Raw genomic sequence first — 26,526 nt, forward strand, 5'->3', positions numbered from 1 at the left:
AGAGCTGAACTGGTCTTCTTGGCCTTATTTGAACAAAACCTCATTTATTTTCTCTCAGATATGGAACGTGTGAAGGTTGTTTTAAATATTCATCCTGTTCTAATCACCTTCTCTCTATTCTGCCAATTCGATGACCCTTATGTTGCAGGAGGAGTGGCTAAATCTCTCTCTGGAGGTGTTTAAGAAGTGGATAGACATTACTGTTGGAAGGATTAAACTTTGGTTTAAACCAAATGACCTCTGAAGTCCCTTTCTCAATGGCAGAAGTTAATGCTTTTCAAGTTCCTCTATCTAAAATCAATTCTAAGTGGTCATATCAATCTCTTGACTGAGAAAGGACCGATGTGTTCTTACACATATTCCCTATCTGGTATCAGATGTACACCCTGACTCCAGATACTTAGAAAGGCTACTGATGGCTTTCAACTTCATTGCCCCATTTATATTTTGCTTTCGGTGCCAAAAAAGTCAAGAGGACCATACTCACATAGCACTTTTCTCATTAAACTCAAACATAAGCCTGAACCCACTACACACATACACCTTTAGCACTCAAACCAATAACGACCTCATTTAATTCCAGCACAGAACAATGTCTTTCACTTAAAATTAATGTCTTGTCCACATAAAATTGAAATACAGAATGTAGCCTTCCTGATGTTAAGTAGAAAGCATAAAGGTGACTTTTAAGGAGATAAATTTATTCTGTCAGGGAAGGAATAAAATCTTTTGCTATTCACCTGTGACTTGAACACTCCTAAGCAATGAGTTCTTCCCTTATTTGTAACTAAATATGATGTGTCACTCAGCCTTCCCTTGCTGTCATGTGTTAAATTAAAATATGTCATTAATGTATACACCGTTTCTGATCCTCACATGGTTAATGGCTCTGTGCTAAAAGACCAGGCAGTGTGCTGGCATCCGACAGTCACGCACACGGAAGAATATACTGCACGAATGGATAGGTGGTAGGGGACATAGCACTTTCAATTATTTAAAACAGCATAACTGCATCCCCTCCACTTACAGAGAGTATCAAGCGAGGCAGTACAAATTGTTTTGAGTTAATGGAATAATAAAGAATTACAAAGATCCACTAGAGATTTCTGGAAATAATATTATATAGAAATATTTGTGTTGTTTAAAAAGACAGTCCAGATTTTAAAATAGGAAAATATATTGGATAATTGAACAGAGAAGGCATATTTTCTCCAATGAATCAAAATCAGGAGTCTGCATTCAATCTTCTGTTATCTATTTTCTAGAGGTGACGTGAGACAAATAAATTACACTGGTTATTCTGTCGAAGAAAACATACTTGGGGTGTGTTTTTGTTGTATTACTCCACTGTAGATGCAACTAGCATTTGGTGAATAGCTAGTAGGTATCAAGTATTTTATTTAAGTATTTAATCCTTATAACAAACCTTCCAAGTGTATTTAGTATCATTGTCATCACCATCATCCCATTTTGCAGACAAGTAGAATAATCAATACTTGTTAAATACCAGGTATCCATTTTAATTCATTTACTACAAGGGTTGAGAGTATAGCTCAACTGGTACAGCACATGCTTAGTGTGCATAAGATTGTAGGTTCAATCCTCAGTACTGCCTCTAAAACTAGATAAATGAATAAACATTAATTCATTTTCTACAATGACTCTATGCGATAGGTACTACTATTACCATCATCACCATTGTTACCATCACTCCCTCAGACAGAGAAACTAAACAACAGAACATGCAAATAACTGGCTTAAAGGCACCAGTATGTAAAGAACAAAGTCTATCCTGCCTCTCAGAAAGTAAAATGAGGCTCAGAGTGGACAGTTATCTCAATGTCACATAGCTAAAGCAAAATTAAACTGAAATTCAAGCTCTTTTTTTTTTGTAATTTTTTTACTTTTTGTTATGAGATTATTCAGATACCCAACTAGAGAGAATGGTTCTATGAACGCTAAACAAGACATTATGCTGTACATCAGGAAACTGATACAACATTGTAAACTGACTATACTTCAATTTTTTAAAAAGTGAAAAAATAAAGGAATTTAACAAAAAAGACTTTTAGCCTCAAGTCTAAAACCCTTTTCCTAGAACATGTTTCATCCTATGAAATAGATGTATTTATCTCAGCAATTTTTCATGCAGAGTTGGATTGTTGTTTTTAATTTTAGAGGTAATATTTGTTCATTATAAAACCATCTGTTCAGAACAGAAAGTTTTGCCTCTATATCAACTTGTGCAGATCCTTCTAGACTTTCTCTACACACTATGTACATCTATAGATATATAATTTTTTTACAAAATGGAATCATACTAAACACACTCTTAAAAACCTGCTGATTTTGCCCTTTAAATGTACCACGGATATACTGCCACTACAATGAACACTGATCTATAGCTTCATATTTATACTGATTCCATTGTATCAATAAACCATCATTTACTTAACCAATCCCTTGTTGATAAACATTTATGTTTCTCAACGCTTTGTTACCGTAAAAACATTGTGGCAACTCTCCTACATTACAAATCTTTATATGCTTATAAAATTAATTCTTAGAATTTCCTGGAACATAATATATTCTCAGCAAATTTGTCAAATTACTGGATGGACGAAAAGTGAAACTGCTTGATTAAAGAACCTGGTAAATCTTATATTTTGATAGGTATTGTTAAATTGTCTTCCATAAAGGTAATTAACCCATTTTCTATTATTTGTAGCTTTTTTTAAGTTTGCTTATGGTTTAAATATTTCAGGAAGTTTCAAATTTTTTACTTTGTGGTCCTGTCTTAGGGACAGTGTTGTGTGGAGTAAGAGTTCAACAGCTTCTGAAAGCCAGTTGCCAAAGTTTCAGGAATTCTGAGAATGAGCTGTAAAATACAGCCATTATTTTCAAATTACATGAATTTACAAGTAAATTACATTTAAAACAAAAGCAATAAATACTCAAAGCATACTAATTTTTAATTACTTTACTAAATGCTTACTATTATGCTCTTGAAGTCAGTTATGACTACGGCACATAGACAGTGAAAGTATCACAGTCTTGCACTACTTCACATCTCCTCCCAACTCCACACTCGGTGACTACTATGGGAGCTTGAAATGGGTCACAGTAGTAGTATTGACACCACAGAAATCACCAAGTGCTATAAATCAGGACTTGATTTTGTGCTGAAACTTGAGTTTTAAGGTAATAATTTTACAAGGGTGAGAATATTTTTTAATAAGCCACATATAAGACTTAGAGACAATATATTTATTGGGAAAGGAATTAGCAGATTGAGATGCAACTCCATTTGTCAAATCATGGCTAAATACGGACTACAAATTCAAAGTTAGGGAAAAAAATCAAGAAAAAGGATTCTGAAAAAGTCAACCGACTATATAGAATAACATTTAAAATAAAGAGCATTGTGTATTTTTCTGTTTGTAAATTGTATGATATGCATCCTTAATAATAGTAAAATGCATATTTATGTACATATATGTGTGTGTATATATGTGTGTATGTGTATGTGTGTGTGTGTGTGTATATATATATATCTGCATTTTTTTTCAGAGAGCTGGTCATTAAACATTTATTGGCACACAACTGTTTAAGGTTTATATTTTGAGAAGTTTTCCCTCCATAGACGCTCAAATACCACAGGTACTGTATTCTAAATTCCTATGTGTAGCTGGCTATTTCTGAAATTTGTGTTCTGTTTCATTGATCTTTCTTATTATGGCCTTAATACCATAACAATTAAATTATTATAGTTTTAAAACGCACTTAGTATCTAGAAGGGCAAATTCCACTCACTAGTTCTCCCAAACAACCCAGTTATACCAGAAGAACTTGAAAATCTCTTCCAACCTCCCTCCCAATAGTATTCCAGTGATATCTCCTCCTTTCATTCAGTTTTTATTTTATATTCATTGTTAGGATCTTATCATTTTCTTCGTATTTGCCCTACACATTTTCAGTCTTCATGATTCTATATATATTATATATTATTGTTTTTATGTTATTTTCTATATGGCATTTTTCATATTTTTCTTTTTAAAAATTACTATTTATCACAGATATTTTACCACTACTTAGAACAACACAAAACTCTTCCACCAAAAACCAAGTTAAAAAGGATAGTTGCAAGCCATTTCCAACAAGAATGATGGCTAGATCATTGTTCAACATCACAAAAGACAAGGAAGGGTCAGGAAACTGTCATAGATTGAAGGAGACTAAAGAGACATGACAATTAAATGCAGTGTGGGATCCTGGGTTGAATCCTGGAATAGAAAATGGACATTAGTGGGAAAATTGGAGAAATCTAAATAAAGTCTGTAGTTTCGTTAATTAAAAAGCATGATTGATGGGTAAAAGTTTTAATAGGACAGTTTGCAGGATAAAATTTCTGGGGCCATTAATGAAATTAGTTTTTGGAAAAGAGGTCAACTCTTCTTTTTAAATGGGAATATGCACACTTAAGTCATCTTAAGATGAAATAATTTGATAAATTTGAGTAATTTATTCCATGTTTTGGGCTTCTTCAATATGGCTAATTATAAAACAACTGGAAGTTCATACTGTTCTGTTAATAATATTCTTTTGACCACATTAGCATCTTGTAAGAGATTCTGCAAGCATACAGTTACTTGCCAAATGTGGGAATGTGAAGATTTTATGAGAACTTGAGTTAGATAAGCAAGCAAAAAATCGTAATTTACCATAAAGAACAACCACCATACAATCCTGCGCTAAATGGCATCCAAAAAATTACCCTTTATCTCAAAGTAATATTTGTTAAATAAATTGTAGTTAACACTACCTTCATGATGAGCATTCCTTTTAGAAAGCATATTTAATAAATTACTGAAAATGTTCTAACAGAGGCATATAAGTTTAAATTCTGCACCCATCTTCACTATAGAATTTTCCCTACAGAGTTCTAAAGAATGAACTCCTATGACCTTATCATTTAATAAGCTTATATAGACTGGAGTGGTCCCATTCCACAGTAAGTTGCTAACATCAATCCTCTATCCTACAGTTTGGGTGGTCCCATTCCTCTCATTTGCCCCTAGGTAGGTGTGGGATCCACGTGACTGCTAGATAATAAATTTTAGCACATTTGATGGTAACAGGCTCAAATTTTTTTCTTTCCTTCTTTCAGGTAATCAAATATAAGGTATTCTGTGTCCTCCACAGGGTTTGGTAGATACCTCTCTGAAGTTTTCCCAGACCTATAATTACCTTTATTTCCTGTTCATAAGTAATGGCACCAAATGATGCACTTCTCATGTTTGCTCGTTAAGACCTGTAGCCAAACCTTTTTCAATGCTTGAAAGATTTCCTGTCTATTTTAAAAGAGTTGCTTTTATGTTTAAAAAAAAACTATTCATAGTTAAACAGAACTGTATAATTACATAAAAAACTACTTAAAAACAATAAAAACCAAAGTTTGGTAAGTGATGCCTTGAGAGCAAGACAGTTTTAGCCACAAAAACCTAGGTTTGGATGAGACATTTTGCAATGGAAATGGTTAATCTTTTTTTTTTAAAGATCCCTTGATTAATAAAGCCATTTCTGGTAGAACTTCTTACAATCAGAAATTCTTCTAAACAGACCCTTGTTATGCCCAAAACTCTGTTCTTTCTCCCACTACAGAACATCAGTCTTGTCTTTGTACCATTCCCAGAACTGGAAAAGAGGTGATAACCTCTGGTTATTCACTGATGCCTTACTGGTTGCCTAACTAGGGTCTACTGACAGGAGTTGTGGCTATAAATCCAGAACACTGGGTCTGAATGGTTTAGTCTTTGTTAATAATTACAATAATACCAGCTAGCATTTATAAGAGTTTTGCCAGACACTATTTGAAGTGCTTGCTGTACCATCTAATTTAATGCTGACAATGCCTTGAAAATCAGGTACTCTTACTATTATCCCCATTTTACAGATGAGAAAATTGAGGCACAGAAAGGTTAAAGTACTTGCTCAAAATACCATAGTGGCCAAGCCATTCCATGTTCAGCCATCAGGAATATCACTTCTGTTCTTCCCAGCTAGGTAATTTTCTCCAAGCAATTCAATTCCCAGTACATTTCTTCATCTGCCATTTGACTAGATGACATCAGTATTAATGCCTGTCCCATCTACGTCACAGACTTGCTGGAAGGATCACATATCATGAGAAGGGAATATGTTTTTTTTTTTCTTCTTTGGGGCTACTATTAAAAATATATAGAATATAGAATATACCACACATGGCAAGATCTAGCTATCTGGGTGGGAACTGAGTGCTCTCTAGAGTCAAATCAACATTGAAAACAGAGGCAGCTGAGGATTCTCCAGCCTCCTTGCCCCTCCCCCTTTTCCGTCCAGACTGGAGCCTCCATTGCCATCTCCTGGTCAGCCTCCACTGCCACCGCTCCTCTTCTGTATGGTACATAGCTCACTGTAAAATGCAGTCTCCAGTGAACTACCTGGGTCCTCAGTTGACTCCTTTTATGAGCAAAGGAACTAGACTTCCTTTGAACACTTTTAAAGAAAACACACATAGAGCATATCATAAGGGTTTAAATAAACATGACGCTATGTTTGTCTGCCTGTCATTTCCTCTGCCTCTGCATCTTCTCTCCATGACTGTTTCTCCTTCCTCCGTCTGCCTGGTTGTGGGTAGGAGACTCTCTCCAGCTGGTGCCTTCTCATCCTCTATAACCGTCTCCTTTGCCCTCCATCCCCTTTTAGGTCATATTAAGTGCTTATAATATTGAACTAATATATCACCTATTATAGACTCTATCTCAGAATAGCGTTTTCCTTGTTTAAGGAGAATCATGGAATATTCTAAATACCCACTTCCAAAAACAACTCCAAAACACCTTAAATTACTTACGATTTATTTGGCCCTCCATCACAATTTATTAGGCTCATTCCTACAACATTTGGGAAAGGGGGGTCAGGAGATACCTTGGAAAGTATCGCTTCTCCCATGAGGCCCCACCACGTCCCTCTCTCTTTCAGAGCCACGCAGCTGGATCTGAGCTCTGCCAGAGGAGAGGCAAGAAACTGTTCTCTGCAAACCTCTTTGATTCTGCATACATCAATAGAGCCTCCCTCAGGGTTAGAGAATCAGGCTGAAAGGCTCATAATGTGTGTAACCTGTGATTCCTTCAGGAGCCAAAAAGAAGCTAAAGGGCCCGTATGCAGTAACTTAATTTGAAGGCAGATTGTGCTTAAGCATCTCAGAGCAGAAGTCAGCCCTGCAATGGTATGTGAATTAATGAAGGCAAATTAGCCCAGGATTTGTGTTTGTTGTGTGGGAAGGTGATGACAGAGTAAATCTTCCAAATTTAAGTATATTTTATGTTAATTGCATAAAGTAGCATAGATTTGTTGCCTTAAATCTCAACCATGGGGAGCCAGAATTTGGGCTTGCTGATTTCTTGTATTACCCACTAAAATGACTGCAGTCTTTGTATTTACTTGAGAAGCACAGATTCATTTCTGAATATCTTCACAACTTTAAGTGTTTTAAGAAACTTTTTTTTAATACCATCTAGTTAATTGTACCATGATAGCTCCTAAATGGAACATTACATCTCTGTCAGTCTTAAACGCTGCTGGGGATATAACAGTTTGGGTCATATTATTATAATCACTTTTATTTAGAGCACTTGAAAGCTGAGAATTAAATATGCCTCAATTTGCTATCATTCTAACTATTACTTACTTTAGTGCTACGTAAATACTAAAGAAACCATCACCCCTGGTAAAATTATATTCTGAATTCTCTGATGATAGAATATAGGTTCAATGTGGAGACGCATCTTTCCTTGTTTTCTCTCTCTCTATTCAGTTAAAAATGGTTTCTCCGTAATGGCAAGCTTCTGTTGTGCACTAATTTTGAACTCTCAGTTAACAGGGAAAGAACTGGAATAAAGAGAAAGGGAAATGGTATAACTACCTTCGTGTGTGGGAGACATTACTCAATGCTAAATCCTATATGCACTCAACACATCAAGCCCAGAAATGGCCAGGTGACAGGAGAGAGACTGGGCAAAGAAAGTGGGCCTGAAGCTAGATCCTGCCGAGGCGGGCCACTCCTTGTCCCTCTGCACGTGGTTTATCAACTAGCAGCTCTTCACACCAGCTAGGAGCTCTTTAGAAATGCAAAAGTTCAAGCCCCACCTCAGGCTGACTTACTAAAATCTGCACGTTAACAAGACCCTCCAAGGATTCCTATGCACTTTCAAGTCTGAGGAGCCCTGTCTATACCTTGCCCAGATCCTCTACTGGGAAGACGCGGAAGTCCGCCTTGATCAACCTCAGGAATTAACTAGGAATACTCTAGTCTTCCCCCTTAGCAGAGAATGGTGCTATAGAGATAATGGAAAGTAAAAGGCTCTACGTCTTTAAAAATTCCAATCAACCACTGAGATCTGGTGGTAGGAGAGGCAGAGACAGGGAAGAGAGGAGGTGCCACACATTTAATTCCAACCAACGGTCAAAACAAAAAGCTCTTGTTGGAACTATTTTACCCTCTTCTCTGTGTGATGTTATTGGATTTGATTTCCTTTCTTCCTAAGAAGGACACACTGGGAAAAAAAATGACCTAAATTCAGTATTCTATCCAGATGCTTTCAATTTGGCAGGCGGGAAGCAAGTTTTGCATAGAGACTGAGCTCACTGAAAGGAATTAGAATTTTGAGCTGGAAATTCCAAAGGCATTTTAAAGTCAAGAAACTGTTTAGGAAAAAATAAATACAAGTGACCTTAATGTAATTCTGCAATGATATTCACATCTCAGAGCCATCTTTGAGGCTCCACTGGGTACTTTTGTAACTAGTCTTCCTGGCACTGAGTTCAAAACAACAGACTATAGGCAAGATACAAAAAGTGGGAGGTGTAGCAGGATCCAAAACACATCTAATTTAAGTGGAGCAGCCAATCACAGAAACCTCCTGCAGTACAAGGAGACCTTAACATAAACAGGCAACCACCACCACAAAGGCTGTGCTTACCCAGCTGACGGTGCCTCAGGATCGGCTACCCTCCGGGCACTTTACCACAGGCCTGGGCCCCACTCATGACACACACCCACGGGAGGGACTGGCAGCTCCACCATCCTTTCCCGAAAGTAATTTTCAGGATCAGACTGACTCTGATCTCAAAATAAACTTGAGATTTTTGACATCTCTTGACCATATGGTGTATTTCTTGCACAAGCTATAAGCTGTTTTGCAATTTCCTTTTTCCTTAGCCAATTGTGTTTTCCTTATGTTTTTGACATTTTTTTCAATAATCAGATATCCTAGACACCAGTAGCCGCTAATGTCAGACACTATTGAAATACTTTCTAAATTGGTTTTTAAATAATTCACTGATTCAGAAGTAAATATATCTTCAATATTTTTGAATTAGAATCTTATTTAGGCTACCTCAGGGAGTGTTAATGAATTGTATGGCATTGTTATTTATATTTTTACTAAAATACTACAAATAAGTTTTTTAATTTTAAAAGAAAAAGCAATTTTGGCACTGTGTGAAAAGGTAAATTTGAACCATAGCATATATAGATTATATACAAATTATACAAACAGGCTCTACTAGTAGGGGATTTGAATTTAGTATTAATTCAGACAGTGTTTTAGTTTCTTTAAGGACTAATGTCTATTCTGTCTCAAACATGAGTGTACAATACTAATGAACTCATTCAAAACTAGATCTAAATGATTACTAACTATAGAAGAATAATTAAGCATGGTGTGTAAGTTTCCTAGGCTGTCATAACAAAATACCATAAATTGGGTGGCTTAAAACAACAGAAATTTATTGTCTCACAGTTCTGGAAGCTGGAAGTCCAAAGTCAGGGTTTTGGCAGGGCCATGCTCCCCCCACGCCACCAGGGGAGGAGCCTTCCTTGCCTCGTCCAGCTTCTGGTAGCCCCAGGAGTTCCTTGGCTTTGTAGCAGCATCACTCCAACGTCCATCTTCTCATGACCACTCTCCCCGTGTCTCTCTCTTCCCCTCTTCTTATTAGGCCACCAGTCATGTTGGATTTTGGCCCACCCTAACAGCCTGATCATAACTTGTTTATATCTGCAACAAGGGTTAGGTTTTCAACATATCTTTTTAGGAAGACACACAATAACAACCAATAACACATGTCCAGCATTCTTCAGTGAAGGAATATAACCTGTAACTTTACCAAAATGATAGTATTATTCTCTCTCTCTGATCTAGAAATTATAATTTTTTTATTTTCCTTCTTCTTAAAACAAAGGAACAGCTAGAAATCAAGCAACAGTTACTAATGTAATGTGTCCAACAAGTATTTGATAAAGATCCTCTTAGAAAAGAGAAAAGGGCATGTAGGGATATGAGATTTTTAAGTAACCCATCTGACTGGGTGGCTTGTGGCTCAAGAAAACAAAGTTATGATGAGTTCAAAAGATTCATCTAGGGGAAGAGACAGAAACCTGCCTAAAATAACTTACTCCATATCATAAATAACTCACCATGACAGTTCTCCGATGCCAGCTGAATGTTTAGAAAATGTAATTCACACTAAGTTATGTACCATTCATGATTTAACATCCTGTAGTAAACTACTCTTTTTGTTGTTGTTGTTACAATTCTGTGCCTGTATTTAAATACATCATTTTCTCCCCAGACTTACAACTTCCCCCCCTTCCCCTTGGAGCACCACTTCAAGGGCCTTTTCCATGGTCTCCTTCCCCTCCTCTTGTCTGGGCTCCTTTCCTGTTCCTTGTAGGCACCTTCACGGGCGTCCTCAGCACCACTCCCGGTCTTTGGCTTCCTCTAATCTCAACCCAAGCTCCCCACTCCTATCCTAGTGTCCTCAATATATACCCATGCTCCTCAAGCTTGAATGTGAGACCTTGTTAAAATGCAGATTCTGATTCAGTATGACTGAGGTGGGGTCGGCGATCCTGCATTTCTAACAAGCCCCGGGTGACACCCGTGCCGCTATCCATGGACCACACTGCAAGGCTGCACAGCCTGACTGACTGTCCCCCACAGTTTGCACTGTAAGCCCCATCACTGTCCCCCGTGGGGCCTCCCTTCCCCTACAAGGTCTCATACTTCAAAATGATCTCTTACCACTACCACCCACTGCCTCCTCTCCTCAGCTCCTGCTGTCTTAAGCACATCTCAGGCAAGCAAATGAATAAAATAATCCTATTGAAGAATAAGTGACTGATACGCTCTCCTTACCCACCCTCCCCATCCTCCCAGAGGTTTTCCTTAGTCGTCTGCACGAATCTCTAAATCAAGTAGTCTTCACTTGAAGTGTAAATATTGGTATATTTTTCTGGGGAGTTAAATCTAGATTATTATCAGACTTTCAAAGAATTCCCTAATTCCTAAGGATAGAAAGCCATGGTCTAAATACCGAAATGTCAGGCACTGTCAATAAACATGTTTCGAAGGGCACAGGAGGGGCGGGAAGGTGTCTCCTCTCAGAGCACATGCTCACCTCTCTTCGTCTCTCTCTGTGTGGCAGTTCACAGGGTGGGGCAGACAGCAGAGCTGGGGGTTACAGGAAGTTTCCTGCTCACACTCCCTCAAACTCAAAGGAGCTGTCGCTTTGGGTTCTGCTTCCTTGTAGTCAAACTGAATTCTGATCTGGAGACCAAAGCAGAGGCTGCCGGGTCAGGTCCCAGCCCTTAGTGAACCTGAAGGTAAGGCTGATTGGCTGGAGGGGACTAGTTGTGTCTTCACTGTGTCCAAGTGTGGCTAAGACTTCAGGGCCCAGGAGGTCCAGCTCTCAAACCAGGGAGAGTGCAAAGGTCCCTGAACCATCAGGAAAATATGTGCCCTTGAGAAAGGAAAGAGAATCCTGGGTCTTCCAAAAGGCCTGGAAGCGTAACTTCTCCCTCTTCCACCCACACTGGACAAGGGAAATGCCTTGTTTTGCTATATGTTAAATGAGATAACATCTGTAAAGCACTCAGCATGGAGCCCAGCAGATATTAGGGGTTCAGTAAATATTAGCTCCCTTCCCTATTAAAAAAGCAACACCAGCTACCCTGTTTATGTGATTCGCTTGCCGTTACCACCATATAGCACAATAAGAAGTGTTTGTAATTACATATGTACCACTATGGTAATTTCATTTTTAAATTTTACTGATAACGTCATTATACGCTTTATGTAAGCTCAGAGTTTTCCTGCTTATGCAGCATGGTCACTGGTTCCTAACTTTCCAAAAAAGAAAAAAACGCAAGAGAACATCTGAGGGAAGAACAGTTTAGTGGTTTAACAAGGTTAAAAAAAAAAAAAGTTTAACATCTTCCTGCAGTTTCCTCATTGTTCTTCCTGTCCTGATGCAGCTGTACCCCTCAACTCGGATGCTCCCCACCAGCCTCCCTCCTCTACCCTCCGCACAACACTCCCTCCCTTCGCCCTCATTACACTGCTAGCAAAGACCAGGAATATCCCCTTCCATCTGTTTCTGGAGGCTTTGACTCACACACTGTTCAACCCTAGCAGTCTGGGCACACCAGCCGGGGCAGGGTGTGCTCCTGGAGCTGACAAGTGCCTATCAAAATCATCCTCACCACAGAAGCCCTGATCAGAACACTGGATGGGAGTGAATGTGGGCTGCGACATGATACCACAAGGAAGCTGAAAGCCACCACACCCATTTATCCACATTTGGGACTAGGAGGAAGCATTAGCATCAGACTGAAAAATAGCCAGACCTCTCCAACTTGAAAGCAGACATTAATGAACCAAAGCACAGAGCTGAAGTTGAAGATGAGCTTGTGGTGAAACCAGTTGGAACCCTCCATCACGGTCTGGATGTGAATTATTCTTACTAAAAAATCTATGGAGCCACTGAACATATTTGGAAAATCCTCAACAGTATTTATCACTGTATAACAACATCTTGATTCATAACTAACTTCAGGAAATGACAATATCCACAAATGGAATCAATCACTTCAAAATAAGCCTTGTACTAGCAAATAACTTCAACTCCCAAGTAAATCCTAGAGAGTATTTTAAGCGTGATCATCACAGAGCTCACTGGAAATAAACCTAGTTGCCCTGGTTGCCCAAGAATATCCCCTGATATTTTTTAAAATTGAATTTAAAAATAGGGTCACTGTCAACAGGCACCAGCACTCATTATTTTCCACGTGTGCACTCCTACAGCTACTGAAAAGCAAGGCATAAAAAGCAAAGAACAGTACAAAATCTATTAACTCTAGTCATCCTCTGGGCCCCTGGCCTCTCTCGACCATAACTTTGCATTCAATAATTACAACTGCCATTTCTTACTAAGAATGGTACCATTCCCATCTTCTAACTGTACAGAACCTTTTGCTAGTAACATACATATTTTCCCACCACGCTGAAGAAAATAAAACAGAACCGGCAATAAGAATCCTGGAGCTGGTTAGTGTTTCCAGGTTTGCAAAAAATAAATTGACATATGATTTCCAGAACATTTTCAAGCTTCCATATTTTGGAAATAAAATGGTTCTTAATTTTCAAGAAGAATTAACAGCCTGGAATTTTGTTATCAAACCAGGTGAATTTTAATAGCTCATTTTAAAAAATAACATTGAAATGAAACTAGAAGGTTCAACAGCACAGCAGATCAAAGCATCCAGAAAACAGATAAAAGGGGATACCTGTGAGTGCAAAATGAGTACAAATTACCCTCCTAATTCTACACAGGACCTTAGCAACCTACTCGGATTCAGGGATCTGCCTGGGAAGTATTTGTACTCATCACCTAAACAACATAAAGCTGAATGAAGGCATATTCCTCAGGAGACACAATTTCTTTTCACTGTTTGAATAGCAATCCATTACTTTTTTAAGTCAATACAAATGCAAGGTTTACAACAGGTAAAATAATTCTGAGAGTGATTCTCTACCACCTTTTTACCAAAAAAAGAAAGAATTTTACCTTAGTTCTCTACAAATGTTCAAGCTTATTTTTTAACATTTACAGTCGAAACTTACTACTTCACTTAAATGCTGCATCACAGAGAATTTCCTTAAAAATTAGTATTCATACATTTTTCCATGACATGATGTTCCAGTCACAGAAAGTTACAGAATATGCCACTCACGACGTCACTGCTGTTTCTTCCAAGGCCATTCTTGTTACGACTCTACCATCTGCAGTGCGCCTTATTAATAAAGATGTCTGAAGCAGTCTAGGGGTCAGAAGACAGGAATAACTCTGAAAATCGAGAAACTACCTTTCCTTGGACCCACAACTTGAGGCCAGTCTCCCAGGAGGTAGATACAACTCTTGCTAATAAGGCTCCATTCCGAGGGAACCAAAATTCCCTCCAGCTGGTTTGTTTTTGTTTGTTTGTTTACTGAAAAATAGCCAGTTTACAATGTTGTGTTAATTTCTAGTGTACAGCACAGTGAAGCTGGTTTCAAAGAAAATGCAGAAGTGCAGTCACAGAGGTATCTCAGAGAATCCAAGGGCAGGAAGCTCAGCTGAGCTTCCCGACGGACAGGGGACAGGAGCTGGGAGGAAGAGCCTCTTGGCCACCTGACTTACTCCGCGCTGCCGCTACAGGACAGAGCATCCCGCTATTCCTGCAGGTTCCAAGTCCACACTCCCAGGAAGGAGAACCTGCGTGGCCCAGCTTGACTCACTCGGCCCCACCTCTGTTCCACACAGCTTTGGTGTGGGGGAAGGGCAGAGTCTTCTGTTACAAATAAAGCCTCAGGGTCCCATCCGTTGGGGGAGAGGGCAGTTCTTACGCAAGTCAGAAACATACTGCACAGGCACCCCGGAGATGTCTGGGGCAGTCTCTGATAAGAAGCTATATACATAATGAATGAGTCTGCCATTGAGGAGACATAATGTTAAGATATCCCCAGTCAGATTTTATCATCAGAATTATTCACAAATTATTTTATTGGAAAATGTTTCATATTTTTTCTTTATTTGGAGAGACTTATGCAGCATAATTTTCCTTCCCTTCCTCTTGAGAATCTGACAATTTCTACATAATCACAATGAAGAAGAATGTTTATGGCATTTCGCTGTTTTCCCCCCAGATATGTCAAGAATAGTGTCCTTTTGACAAGCCAGGTGGAATTTTACATCCTTCTGCTAACAAGCTTCTATTCCCACTATCCACCAAACACAGGGTTTGAAACTTCAGTATCTTCAGGGACATCACCACTGCTGGCCAACAGCTGATGTGAAACCCTAAGTCAGAAAGACTCATTTCTCCACAAAATGGAAGAAAAGATCCAAACGGTTATGAGAGAAGGCTAACATTCTAGTTTGCACCACTGGTGTATCACCTCTTCTGCTTTTGGAAAGAATTAAACTTTCAATGAGCATCTATTACGTTCCCTACACTAAGCTTTACATGTTGTATACACGAGATGATGTAATCCTTAGAGAAACCCTACAACTCTGTGGACTGGAAAAACTCTCTCGAGGCATCAGAAAGATAAAATAATCTGCAAAACAAGCACAGAAGTAGAATCTAAACCTGATTCTGCCTGATCCCAGGGCCTGTAGTGCTTCTCTCACTAGTGCTGATAGACAGCATTCCTGGAGCACCGCCAGTGTGCCAAGGCCCAGTTTCCAGTGCTTTACCTACAATGACTTACACAGTAGGTGTACCAACTACTTACTATCAGCTCCATTTCACAGATTTGAAAAGAGGAGCACAGAGAGGTTAAACACTTCTCCAAATTCACATGGCCTATAAACAGTGGCGCTGAGATTAGGACCCAGGCAATCCAGTTGCATGGTAGGTCAAGTTGCCTGCACTTGATTTGCAGACAGCACAGGGCCCTCCTTGGTGATGCTCTCATTATTGAGTCAATATACCTCAACCGTGTCCATGAGAGCAGCCATGGATCCCTCACAAGTTCAAAGTAAAATCAAGTTAAAATTGCGTATCTCGTCGTTTCACTGCATGTGTGGAGAACGGAAATGACAATCTTGGTAGCCAGGATTCTCCAATCCTTATTTCACCCTAAAATAGCTCTTCTTCCCTATGTCTCCTAAAGATTCAAGACATCAAGATATGCTAAGGACGTTATGAGTGAGGGAAATCTCTTTTCATTTCATTGTGTGGGTCTGTGTGCACGCGCGTGCGCACATGTGTTTGGGGAGAGGGAGGAAACAATATTAAAGAATGTTGGTAACTCTCTTCTAAGAATATTCTTTTCCTCACCTCTCCTTTTAAACATAAGCATATTTAGTCTCTCTCTGCTAGGAGACCTTTAATGGTCTGTGTTCTTCTAGTATCTTTTTTCCCCCTGCTCGCTCCATTAAAAGTGTTCCAATTTCAAACCGCTACAGCGCCACTGGCTTAGATAATGTACTGTCATCCGTACCTCATACATCGTGTCCAGGGGACTGGCCTTACTGTAAGTGTCACTTCAATTGCAGTGAGCTGGCCACAGGCCATGACCTATGGAGGCCCTTGTGGCCATTTACTGCAAACTACAGCCTGTGCATGATGCTAATGATGTTCTTCAAGAAGCCACATTTGCATGACTTCATATTTTGCTGTGTCTCCTTTAAAATTGCTAATAAAAGACAAAGGTGTTCTTTATTATGAATTTGTGCCTTTATTTTCTTCATCCCTTTCTGTTCAGAGGAAACCATTTCCATCCCTCTCACTACAGCATATCCCTTCATGACCACCAACACCCAAACACCTCCCCCAACCCCCCAAAATTGCAAAAACCTAATGTGGTAATTGCCTCCAAATTTGGAGTTTTATATGCAAACTGTTCGTGACATTCACAAAACCGGGAAGCAACTGCAATAGCACTGTGCTTCTGGAGAGATGAAGCCAATTTCAGAATCCAATTTTCAAAAGGAAATGCCATGTTTGTTTCATGTCAGCCTCGCTTCAGATCAGAGGGGAAAAAAACGAACAAAGCAAAAACCGTTGGTCTGGCTGGTTATTTCCAAGCAAAGCAGAGGGCAGATGGAAAGGCATTCAGTTGGCTCTAGTGCCCTGTCTTGTCTACTTCCAGTTGCTTTAGAAGCAGCTGAGCAAAGCCTAACCCCTGATGAATGAGAACACACACACACACACACACACACACACACATCCAAATGCTTACTTAAATAACATTATTTTAAAAATACAGGCTGGACTGTCACACAGACAGGTGGCCCTGGCTGCTTTAGCAGTTCTCATACACCAGGCTGGCTGCCCAGCTCGTCCAGCCCTGCCTCCCGACCGTCCTGTAGCCACAACACAGTGCACAGCCCTGGTTGTACATGTAGCAACACAGTCTCTCATTAAGGGGGAAGGATTTCTGGAAGTGAGCCTGTGGCATTTTGTAGATTTAGAATTAACCTGTGGAGTGTGACTATAAATTTTTTAAAAAAGAGAAAATCACCTCTGCTATTGTATCTGTTTGCATTTACATACGTACATTATAGTTTCCAGCTACCTACATACCTGTGCAATTAATGAACAAATAAAAACATGTAGTCACTCACATATATAAATATACAATACACTCAGAGGAATCTATAGACTGTCTGTCAATGTCACATATGAAATTTGTCAATGATTTATAGAGATTCTGATAAAAAGAAGTACATAGGGAAAAAATGTAATTGATTTTTAAATGGGTTTCCTTTGCCTGTATTCAGCTTTCTTACCAAAGACTATTTTCCTCACTGCTCCCTGGTGAAAACAATTTGAGTGTTGCAGCTCTTCACCAGATGTAAAAAGAACACAAGGCCAGCCAGTCACATCGATGTGTGCTCACCTCTGCTGGCTGCCTGTGCATAAGCTCCACTAACTTCCCCGCCAACTGCTGTCTGTGCAGAGCGTATGCCAGAACGCGCAGAGAGTGTGGGGAAAGTAAGGCACGGTTAGCCTGGGGATTGTGGGGTCGCATCTCATCATCCCTGCACACACTATATATCCCATGACTGTTGTCTGCAACACGACTGGGCACTGGCTGTAGCCAATCTATTTCTATGCTGTATTGTCATTGGTCAAAAATGGCCTTGTTCTTCCATTGCCTCCATTTTCCAACTGAAAAAGGAGAGGAACTGATAAGCCTGAGCTCAATTCGTTCTGGCAATTATTGCAAGGTTCCTACTGTGAGGGAGGCCCTGCCCATCAGCGCAGAATGACACACAGCCATCCAGGGGCCAGACAAAAGGAGACCCTGCTTTTCTCCAAGTGTATTCAGCCATGTATAGACATATTGGCCGAGATGCCTGCCCATTCACATCTTAATGGGAAAAAGAGAGAGACAAGAACCTGAAAAGAAAAAAAAGGAGAATGAAAGATTATCAAGTGACAGCAGACAACAAAACGTGAACTTGGCTAAGACGGAAGAAAGGAAACTACTGTGACCACAGGACAGTAAATCAATGATATGATACACACGTAGATACACATGTTTTACTACTATCTAGCCGAATTATGCTTCTATTACAGATAAAGCTTACTACAATGATACTGAAATATGAAACTGGAGAAAGTTATGCTTGGAGGCTGGATTCTGTTAGCTTCTCTCTTCACTTTCTCTTTCTCTCTCTCTCTCCCCTTCACTAAGGTCCAGCTGCACATTAATTCAATCAAATGAAACGATTAAGATGAAATACCACCTAGATGCATTCTAAAGTGTAACTTTTCTGAAACAAGTATGTAACTTTATGAAAAAACCAAAGTACCCATCAAAAGGTGAAAAAGGTGTATTACGTTATGATGAAAAAGAGGTCATTTAAGAAAAGGCTGAAATAGCACTTCTTTTTGAAATGGCATATGGAGGCTTTTATAACACTGAAAAGGGGGTGACTTTTTCTTAATATTTGTCCTTACTCTCTGCTCATGAACAGAAGGAAAATGTTTGAAGATAAGGTCACTTTAAATTCTAGGCCCTGGCACATGTTTCTCTCAGGGGCCAAATGCCCTCATCTTTCCCCTTTTCAACTATATCTAACACTAACCGTTCCACCGTCCAGCACTCCTGTCCACTAGGAAAACAGCTGACAAGCGGTAATGTCAGAATTACATCTGTGACATACCAGAAATCATTTCTCCAGAAAGTCACTCATTTCAAAGAATGAGTATTGAAGTGAACAGGGCGAAATTAAGTTAATTTTTAAATCTGTTATTAATTGTTTCTCTTTAATCATAATGGAAAATAAGGGGGGAAATGACATTCAATAACAACATATACTTTTTCTATTAGGGAGAATACCTAACTCAATGGATGAATCATTAGAGAATGATCCCTCTGGCCTAGGGAACTCCAGATACAGATACAAAAAGGAAAAGTTTAAGATATAAAATATACCATAAAATTGCTGGGAAAAGTGAACTACAATCCCCAGTGAAATTACCTCCTACGGCAATTAAGAGCCCGTTTGTTGGAGCATTAACAGCCTCAGGCAAACTCAACAAACCCACTCCTGGCTGCCAGTAATGACAGATTTCTTAGGGAGTATTATTTAATTAACAATAATCTGAAAGAGCAGCTCAGCTGAGATACTGCATTTACTTACTGGAAACACTAAGCAATGGTAAGTGGAAAAGACGTGCAATTTGTTGGCCTTCCCATTATCTTCTGTTTCTGAAATACCTAAGTAGCTGACAGGTATCTGCCACCAGATATTTTCAGCTGACTGTGAGGCCAACACGTCCAGGGAACTTTAGTTCTGACTGTACACGGCTCCTAATAGTCTTTTGCTGCTTGATTCTGTTAAGAAATCCCCGAGGGCCTCAAATGTTCAGGGACAGCATTCTTTGTCCTTTCCCCATCTAGGCAAGGGCAACTGCCAGCCCCCCTGCCTTGTATACGCCAGGCTCCCTCCCACCCCTATACATCATTTGCTGCTAATCACCTAACCTAAGTGATGCCTTTGTTCTCACTGCCTTCCCAAGTAGCTTTGGGTTGCATCAGCAACTTCGTAGCTGACTGGATCTTGTCTCCCCCCAGAGACGCACTCGACCCCATGGAACTGGCAGAGAGGGAAAGAAAGCCCTAGCCGTGTGGAGCCCTCTCGCCTCAGAGTTACTGGACTAAATCCCCTACATCCAACAGCCTCCTTTGGAGCTGATTATAATTTAAAGACCAATTTCAAACTGGCAAAGGGAGGACCACTTTAAGTTGTTCTGACATACAGTGGGAGTTGGCAGCATGAAGTGAACTCCACAACTAAAGTGGCAAGCTCAGGAAAATGCAAAAACAGTACACTCCGTGGAAGAAGGAGAAAAGTAAGTTATAAAACTTTTCATGTTATTTCTATGACATATCTTCACAAAATTTGGCTTAAAATCGGTCAGTGGCATAGAAAGATTGTCTTGGGAAATGAATGTGTCGATTTAATTCCTGTGGGAGCCAAACAAAGCTAGCTAAGATAGTAATTTTAAATTATTTTGGGGTGGATGTTAATTGTAGTCACTCGTGAACATTAAAATTCCTGCCAACAGAAAATCTTTATCTTGATTTGTGATAAGCTTAGAAATGAACTGTCGAGGTGGAACATGGTTGTTAAGCAAAACAAATTTCTGTTCATGACTTGTGAAAAGACAAATGTGAAATCTCAACCAGTTAGCTCCTGCTTATGTTTGGGAGCAGGTTAGGATGGGGTGTGTACAGAGCGCGAGCATCCACAGTGGATTAAGATTGATTGCAGAGGCTGAAGATTTTTCTCTTTGAGTCTTTTGAATCCGAAGTAGCTTTTGCTCAAATAATATCAAAGGCATCTGATTAAACACATCTCCCAGCAGGATTTTATTGTAGGGCATGCTTTATTATGTACAGTATAATCAGACTGATATAATATGGCATTAGCCAGTGAATGTCTTGTTTTGAAACAACTTGTGGAAATAGATTTTTATCCCTTTCTTTAATCCTTATTTGATGCTGTTAACCAATTCCATTATTTAAATTGACTATTAAGATTGGAATCAGTTTGATTTATCAGAATTTCTTTCCCATTAATAAGGCTTTTTTGTTAGACTCTTTCTGTAGCCTTCATTTACTTTTAGAACTTTGAAGAAAAACATTTGCAAAATCTTTTTCCTTAACATGGATTAAAGCTGTGGATCAGTTCCTATTAAACTATTCTTAGCCTTATAGTATAAGAAGAGTTTATACAGGGCTTCTTTTAATGATTCTTTACTGTATAGGCAAGGTCAAAGGGATTCTAGGAGAAAGAAATAGTAAGTTTAAATTTTGCAAAAGATACACAGGAACATTTTCCATTCCAAAGGTTCCCAATTCCTCTAACGACACAGAAAAGGAACACACAGGAATTTTAACTGCTAATGCAGTTTCCACTAATAACACGTGAACATCTTTGTGGACTACTGTATGGTATTTAAATGTCATAAACGGGGAAAAGTGTCAGCATAAAAGCAAGGGAGGCACACAATTTTTCCCTGACAGCAGAGCTAACAATCCTATCTTGCCACAAGTGTTACCTGAGAACAGTCAGCGGGTCATTTTAAAAAATTCTTTTCTTTATTGATATTTTACAGCAAGTAAAAGTAAAAATAGCTAGAATCAAGTATCATCATCAACTGATTGCTCTTCAGAGAGGGACTACTAATTCTTTTCCTTGTATGCTTATAAATTCAGTATTTCTCCTAGGAAAAAATGAGTGAAATCTTCTTACTATGATGTAGAGTCAGAACTTGGAAATATCATCGACTTATAGGATTTGTAAAAGACTTCAAGGCCCTTTGATTCTACCCCCAATCTTTGGCAGACTTAACTCAATGGGAAAGTTCTCCCCTGAAGTCTCTTACCTCTATCTCCCCAACCCCCAGCCCCCTAAAAGGGCAGGTTTCTTCATCTCCAACTTAACCTGTCCCAGTTTATAAGCTTTACTGTCAAGGAAATCTTTGTTTAAATCCCTTCTGCTACTGATTAAGGCCATGTTCTCTGTTCCTGGTTCCTAGGTGAAGAGGAATTTTTAAAATGTGGATATCATTATTGAGCTGAACCTTGACTTCTTCTCCTCCAGCCTTAAAGATTTCGTTCCTTGGATACTGTAGGTTTCATCTTTAGGGCCTTGATGACTCCTCTTTACCTGCTCCAGCTCGCATCTCACTTCCCAATCCTCCTTGGGTTGTAGTTCTCAGAAACTGACAAAGCTCTGGTAAGGACCCCAGCCCCACCTGGTGGTTCCTTGGGATCCTACTTTGTGAATATTGCCATGCAAGTACCAAGAGTCTTTTCGAAATGAGAATGTTATATTGCTGAATTGTTGTTCACTTCTTATTTAATTCTATTCCATGTTTTACTGAATTCCTGTTTGGTGCCGACACTGTGCTAATTTTGAAGATACACAGATGACAGTCACTACCCTCAGAGAATTCACAGGCTAGAAGGGAAAGCAGACCACAGGAGGTATGCCAGTGGAATAGACAGAGTGGGATGGGGGCACAGAAAACTGGCCTAATAATTAATAAACACTCAATAGAAGAGAGGTTGCTAAGCACAGAAGGTCCTGGGAAAGGCATTCAAGTCTGAGTAAAAGCATGAAAATGTTAAAACACAGGATCTGTAGTTCATTTCGATGGACAAAAAAGTAAGGGGAGCAGGGACAGGAGATGAGGCTAGAATGGTACGTAGGGGCCAGATCACGTAGTCCTTGAGTGCCTGGTCAAGGATTTCAGATTTTATCAGCTCAGAATTGAGAAACTATTAGAGATCTTTCAGTAGGTGAGTGGCCTGATAAGATATGATCCCTCTGCCTGATAAAAGAACAGATTCGAACAGGGACACCAGTTAGGAGGCTGCTGCAGGAGTGCAGGTGTGAAATGTAAACACCAGAAGTATGGCAAGGGCTGCAGGAATGGAGAGGAAAGACAGATTTAGAAAGACTTCGAAGGCAGAATTGGTAGAATTCAACAGATCTAAGTAATCAGAAAGGGGCGCGGGCCGTTAGGGACAGAAGGGTCTGACTTCTAGATTTCTACTTGAATTGCTGGAAATGCCATTCATTCCCCAGGCTAGAAAGCAGAGCAAGGGCTCCAACAGAGAAAAAAATCAGGAGTCAAACTGGAAGGAAATGGTATCCACAGTGACCCACCAACCTTATGCTTGTTCAATGAGTTTTCATTTCTAGATGTTACTAGATTTTACTGTATTCATCACTGCTCTGTTTACATTCTAATGCTTCTCCAAAGAGCCATGTGTCTGAAGTCAAGCCACATCCTTTATCACCATCATTTTCACTTGTTCCACTTTGGTAAAATCTCAGTGATTACTGATCATAATTTTAGACAGCCATAAAATTGTGAATGAGTATTAAACACTAGATATGGAATTTATTCCTGTATAATAGTACTTGTCATTGCACTGAAGTTCAAAATGACCCACTGATAACAATTCTCCAGTCACTCAGAACTGAACAGTCAGAACTATACGGTCTCACTTGTTACACCTGGGAAAGGCATAATCAAGAGTCTTGTATACCCAGCTCACACAGAGCTCCCTCCTTCAGATGCACCCGTCTCTGTATGACATAATCCAGTCCTAAGTGGAAATTAGGTCATTTGGACAGAACTTCTTCTGTATGTCTTTTCAAACCAAAGAATAACTGTTTCCCCTTCCCAATTTCCTTCTAAATACAAAAATTTGCCTTTGTTATTCTAAGATTACAAAAGTTCTTTCACATTGAACTCAATGACCCTGAATGGCCTGACTGACAATCCAGGTGTGGCAGCTGTATTTCCTAAAGATGGCCACAATACCACCTCCCATCCCACAGGCTCTTCTAGAGCTTGCCACTCCCTCATTAAGAGGTTGCGCCTGATTCCCTTCACCTTGTGTGTGTGGACTTGCTAGTGGTTCATAACCAACAGAATGTAGTAGAAGCGAAGCTAAGAGGATTCTGAGGCTAGGTCATAAAAGGTGACACAGGCTTCTGCTTTGAGAATGGGACTCACACACGAGTGCTGACTATACACACAGTCCACCTGCCCTCATGGAAGCCACCATGCTGTGAGGAAGCCCAAATTAGTCCATGTAGAAATCACACATGAAGGTACTACATGAAATCACGTGAACAGACAGAGATGTCCCAGCAGCCTCCAGCTGCACCAGACCCCTGCCACCCCAGTCTAGCCCCATGGGTCTGCAAATGCCTAAGAAACTCCACACCAGAACCACCCAGCCAAGACGCATCCAAATCCCTGACTCAGAAACCACAAAAACTAACACAATGATCGCTGTTTTAAGCTACTACATTTTGAGGTGATTTGTTTCATAGCAATAGCTAGCCAGAAATCAGGAACTAGTGGCAAAATGGTTCAGTACCAGGTCAAATGATGGCGGATCAGTGGAGTGGCTCCCCCTTTCCTCGATGTGTGAGACATTTGTGCCTTTTGGTCCAAGTATGAGGCTAGCTGGGGACCTTGATGTCAAAACTAGACTGGATTCTGATGAGCCTGAAAGGCCTGAGAAGATCCTGGATTCAGAACAGTTCTCACTTTTGAGAATGTTGGTCACTTCTGGATGATTCTACTTTGCTTGTAAGGACTTAGTTTTTGCCCAGTTTATCTTGGGCCATTTCGGAATCTTTTTTTATGTATCACTTGTTAACATTGTAGACCTTCCCAAAGAATTACAAACTTCAGCATATATTCCATAATCCTAATGGGACTAGACTTTTGGGGGGCAGGGGGGCCCTGTTCAGAGTTCACATGAAGACCACCTCACACACTTGCTTGAAAGGTGTTTTCAGTTACTAAGCTAGAGAACACTACTGAAGAACGATCAGGGGATAAAAACAGCCCAGAAGAATGAGGACATTTAACCAATCTCTGCCCCACGATTCTATTACTATGATATAGGTAGAGGCAAGTTGCTGCTGAAGCCTCACAGATCAAATAATCACCCTTATGCGCGTCTGGCTGAGCATGTTCCGCTGGGGAGATCCAAGATACAAAGTGGTACCAAGGAGAAGAGAATTGAATCTCAGACTTATAGACAATGCCTTCTACAGACTAACAGACTATACCTTCTATAAAGGTAACTGAGATCCACAGATAATAGACAACATCAGCCTAGTGACTGATCAGCTAATTCTAATGCAACTTGACTCACTGTATTAGTTCACTCTGAGGTATTTCTAGAGTAGATTTTCCATTTTCTAATAAAACTATGAAGTGGCTAAATTCTGTTACTCCAATTGAAGGGTGCGTGGGAACAACGTGTTAAGGAGCTGATAATAAATGGTGCTTTTCAGGACAGCTTTTAAACGAATTCTTGACCTTCTTTCAAAGGCAGAGTTGCATGGTATCCCTTTGCATGGATATCATCATTTTTTTAAATCATCTTTTGTTGGAAATCTGGATTAGTCTAGTTTGTGCTGTAATAAGAATACTGTAATAAATATCTATGCATTTAAATTCAAGTAAAATGTATATTATAATCTTTTCCTTAGGCTCAACTGTATATTCATTTTAAACACATAACGCACTGCAAAACTGCTTTCAAGAAAGCTTTTGTTAATCTACACACCTGTCTGAAGTGTATGAGAATGTCCAGTTCCCCACATTCTCAGAAACATTGCCAGCTTATTTTTTAATGTTTTTCAATTCAATACGGTGAAATGGTTTTATTACTTCAGCTAACTGTGAAAGTAAATATTTGTCATATACTATACATCATTTTATTTCCGCTTTCATGAATTTCTCTTATTGTCATTTGATCATTTCTTTTGGAATGATCTTTTTTAAAATTATTTTTTAAACATTTTTTATTGAGTTACAGTCATTTTACAATGTTGTGTCAAATTCCAGTGTAGAGCACAATTTTTCAGTTATACATGAACATACATATACTCATTGTAACATTTTTTTTCAGCTGTGAGCTACCACAAGATCTTGTATATATTTCCCTGTGCTATACAGTATAATCTTGTTTATCTATTCTACATATACCTGTCAGTATCTACAAATTTTGAACTCCCAGTCTATCCCTTCCCACCCTCCTCCCACATGGCAACCATAAGTTTGTATTCTGTGTTTATGAGTCTGTTTCTGTTTTGTGTTTTTGTTCTTTGTTTTTTTTTAAGATTCCACATATGAGTGACCTCATATGGTACTTTTCTTTCTCTTTCTGGCTTACTGCACTTAGAATGACATTCTCCAGGGACATCCATGTTGCTGCAAATGGCGTTATGTTGCCTTTTTATGGCTGAATAGTATTCCACATCTTCTTTATCTTTATGTTGATGGACATTTAGGCTGTTTCCATGTCTTGGCTATTGTAAATAGTGCTTCTATGAAAATTGGGGTGCAAGTGTCTTTTTGAAGTAGGGTTCCTTCTGGATATATGCCCAGGAGTGGGATTACTGGATCATATGGTCAGTCTCTTCCTAGTCTTTTGAGGAATCCCCATACTGTTTTCCACAGTGGCTGCACCAAACTGCATTCCCACCAGCAGTGTAGGAGGGTTCCCTTTTCTCCACAGCCTCTCCAGCATTTGTCATTTGTGGACTTTTGAATGATGACCATTCTGACTGGTGTGAGGTGATACCTCATTGTAG

The 26,526-nt window shown here is 39.4% G+C and overlaps 1 protein-coding gene across 1 annotated transcript in view; it reads left to right on the forward strand.

Annotated features, from left to right (window-relative positions):
* CDH20 (cadherin 20) overlaps positions 1-26,526 on the forward strand; it is a 179,161-nt gene that overhangs the window by 98,591 nt on the left and 54,044 nt on the right. The window lies entirely within an intron of this gene.

This window comes from Camelus ferus, chromosome 30, assembly GCF_009834535.1.
Source record: "Camelus ferus isolate YT-003-E chromosome 30, BCGSAC_Cfer_1.0, whole genome shotgun sequence".
In the NCBI taxonomy this organism is placed as follows: domain Eukaryota; kingdom Metazoa; phylum Chordata; class Mammalia; order Artiodactyla; family Camelidae; genus Camelus; species Camelus ferus.